This window comes from Trifolium pratense, linkage group LG4 (genome assembly GCF_020283565.1).
Source record: "Trifolium pratense cultivar HEN17-A07 linkage group LG4, ARS_RC_1.1, whole genome shotgun sequence".
NCBI classification, from domain to species: domain Eukaryota; kingdom Viridiplantae; phylum Streptophyta; class Magnoliopsida; order Fabales; family Fabaceae; genus Trifolium; species Trifolium pratense.
The window spans coordinates 16,363,063-16,367,249 of record NC_060062.1 but is presented as its reverse complement, the minus strand read 5'-3'; positions in this window follow the sequence as shown (position 1 = coordinate 16,367,249).

Genomic DNA, 4,187 nt, shown 5'->3' with positions numbered 1-4,187 from the left:
AATCAATTGATGATGCTATGCACAAACCATTCAGATACAACGAAGGCTATGTTTGAAAGACACGTAAGCTAGTTTATAGTTTATACTTCTTTCGGTCCTTAATATAAGAGAGACTTTACTTTGTAGATTCATTGAGAATCTAATGTATCTAGCCTATAATATGGACTAGATACATTAGATTCTCAATGAATTTAAAAACTAAAGTTTCTCTTATATTAAAGACCGGATGGAGTAATTAAGCTTATTTGACTAAAAAAGATTTGTTTGATAACAATTTTTCAAAAAGAACATATAATTTATATTACTAACTTATAACTTATTTTTCAAATGTTATTTCAAGTAGCTTGTTAGCTTATAATTTATCATTTTTTCTTTCGATTTTACCTCTATCATCATTCATCTTACTTGAAAAAATTAAATATATATTTTATTTTTGGTAGTGTGAAAAAATTAAATATTAACTAAAAATATATTTAAAAATAAAGTAAAAAAGTAATGTAAGGGATACATCTGTCATTTTGATAAATAAAAAAAAAATTGTCTTATTAGACTTTCTTTTCATGAATGGACGGAAACAAAATTGATGCGGGTCGGTGTCCACCAACCTGCAGTTTTCCATTCCATCCACTGTTCATTGTTTTCCAAACGATCGAATAAGCATTTTTTTTGTTTTTCACCACCGGTTGAATCTGGTTCGGGGGTTATTTCTGGCATCAAGTGGATTCAATCCCCTTCCGATCGCAGTTACGGGGATCGAACCGCGATCCTCCCTACCAAATTCAGCGCCAATCACCGCTAAATCATTTAACGATTGGTGATCGAATAAGCATTTGATGTTGAGTAGTGTATTACTATGAATTCGATAATCTACTACTATGCCACCTACGAAATATTTGTCATGTCATGATGTTACGTACGCAAGTGCATTTGTCAGTTTTCACGTTCTACCTCTTCACTTTGCAAAGGATGTGGCAAAACAAAAACTTTTCCAATGTCAATGCAAATCAGTTTTCTAAAGTACATATAATAACCTTTCTTTAAAAATCAGAATACCTTTTTATAAAAATTATTATTTATTATTATTAAAAAAATTATTTATTTAAATTAATTTATATTAATAATTTTTTTATACAATATAATAATAACATTTATTAAATACATTTATTATTCTTTTGGTCAAAAAAATTAAAACATATTACTAGTAAATAATTTTAAATTAATGTTAAAAGTGATCCTGGACAATCATTGTTGTCCTCATTAAGCAATAATTTTTAATTAAATGCGAACGAGTATTCTCAAGACACTTTTTAAGCAGCTTTTTGTAAATTTTTTATGACAATGTGAGAAGTTAACACATTGAAAGTTGAAGTATTTCACAGTTTGGAGCTCTATACCATACTATCGTATGCAATATGTCAAGCTCCCATAATACCTTTGTAATGAGATGAAAAAAATTCAAATGAGTTTTTTACGGGGAGATACTAACCAATATCGTAGACCTCATCTAGTTGGATGAGACATTTGTTGTCTTCCAAAGAATGATGGTGGTCTAGGCATTAAGAGACCTCAACATATGAATGACGTTTTTCTTATGAAAATGCTTTGAAATCTGATCACCAAACCAGACGACCTTTGGTGCAATGTTCTTTATACTAGTAAGCATGGAAAAAATAAGGACTTGAGGGAAACCATAAGCTCTCAACCATGTGACAGGTATTTGGGAAAAATTCCAGCAGAATATTGTGTGACAGTTGGGAGATGGAAACAATATCAATTTTTGGCTGGATAAATGGACCCCAATTAGAAATTCTATTCTCTCTGTTACTAATCAAACTATTATCGACGCGACTCTTTCTATGTGGGATGTGCTTACCCCATCGGGAGAGTGGAATTTTGATTTCCTTACTTCTAACTTATTACCATCTAATTTTTCTTTTCAGGTTCTTGTTATCCCTGCACCTATGGACATAGACGGGAAAGACACAATTCGTTGGGGAGGAACCACCACTAGGAACTTCACAATTAAAAGTGTCTATGAGAATCAAAACATTAGAGCTCAACCTATCGAGGGAGATTGGAAGGCTGTGTGGAGTTGGAAAAAACCTAATAAAATTCAAACTTTTATGCGAATGACGACTCATGATCGGTTGCTCACTAATTTTCGTAGGAGAATATGGGATGTTGGAGCTTCTCCTACATGCTCTAGATGTGTCAGAATCAATGAAACAATTATTCATGTTTTGAGGGATTGCCCTGTCGCAATCCAAACTTGGATAAAGTTAGTCCCTTCAAACCAAATCACTAATTTTTTTTTCTTCTAATTGCAGTGAATGGATCTTCAAGAACATCAACCATCAACGACATGATATCCAGAATAAGAAGTGGAAGACAATTTTTATGGTGGCGTACTAGCACATGTGGAAGTGGAGAAACCAAACTATTTTTGAAGATGACTTTCAACGTCCGACAGACCCAACTTACATGATTATTAAGATGGCTGAAGACATATACAAATGCATCCATCATCCTCTGAATATTCTCCAATGAGACACTATTTTTATTGGTTGGAAAAGACCTCAAGAATGGTGGATTAAGCTTAACTACAAGGATTCTTTGGACTTAGTTGGTTGTGATGGACTATTTCGAAAATTAGATGGCAAATGGATTAAAGGATACTTGAGCAAAATAGAAACTTATGACGATCTCTCCGCTGAAATGTGGGGAATGTACTTGGGAATGGAACTTGCTTGGAGACAAGGTTTTCACCATCTTCAAGTGGAAAGTGACTCAAAAAGTTTGGTTGACATGATCATGAGAAAAGTTAAATTCAATGGTAATCCGCCTATCTTGGTGCGCCGTATACAAGAGCTTTTAAAGTTGAATCGACATGTGCAATTTAATTATACTTGGCGAGAGGGAAATAAAAGTGTTGTTTAACTAACTAATTTCAGTTTTTCTCTGAATTCTTTTAATATTCATGTTATAGAGACTCCTCCAAATAAGGTTTCGAATGTTTTTTAATGACTTTTCTAGAGCTTGCATGCCTAGAAATATTCATGCAACTCCATATTTCTTTTCTTTTGGGCGTAAACCCTCTTTCACTACAAAAAAAAAAAAAACGAATGCACAAGTCTCTAAACTAGTTGTGAAAGAAAATTAATGGGTCATTTGGTGATTGAAATTTGGAATTAATGTTTTTTTATAACATTTTTTTAATGTTTTTTCTATAACACAATTTTTTGTTGGAATTAATGTTTTTTCTATAACATTAATTTTCATAATAAAAAAAAAACATGAAAAGGAATATGTATTTTGTCGGAATTTTTGTTGTTGTTTTTTTAGAGGTAAAACATACAAATAAATAGTTTAATTGCCCCCGTGATCTTAACTCAGTTGGTAGAGATATTTCATTATATATGTAACAGTCAATCTGAACACCCCACTTATTCATCTTAAAAGTGAAATTTATAGCTATGAGACTATTTGACACAAAATAAATAGTTTAATTGCATATCTGCATACTAATTAACTTACTATTTTAATCGTAAACAACGACCATTAACTTCTATTACCAAGTCAAAGTTTAAGACATTTTTTAAACAGTGGTCAATAGCGACAAGGCGCACACACGAGTGTATGCTAGTTGCAGATATTATATTAAAATAGTCGTTGATAATGATAAAACACACGTACGAGTGTCATATAGTGGTCGATAACGATAAGACGCACACACGAGTGTCGTATAGTGGTTGATAACGATAAGACCCGCCCACGAGTGTCATACTAGTTCCATATTAAAATTTGCTTCGCCTTTGTCCCATATTAAAAAAAAATTGCCTTACCTTAAAAGCATATCTGAACATTTTTAACTCTAAATATAAAAAAATATAAGGTATTGTTTGACCTGACTCTTTTTCCTCTTATTTAGAGCTTATACAAACAGCTTATGCAATTTTTATATATTATTATAAGTTTGTCAAGGTAGTTTATGATAAAATAACTTATAAAATTACAATTTTCACTAGTGTGAACTTATAAAATAGCATAAAAACTAATTTATATTGCATAAGCTCTAAAAAGAGCTGGGCCAAATAGACCCTAAGTAGAGCTGTAAAAAACGGTCGGTCTATCGGGTCGGCCCATTAGTCCTATATTTTTACACGGGCCAGACTTCATAAAAAGGGGTT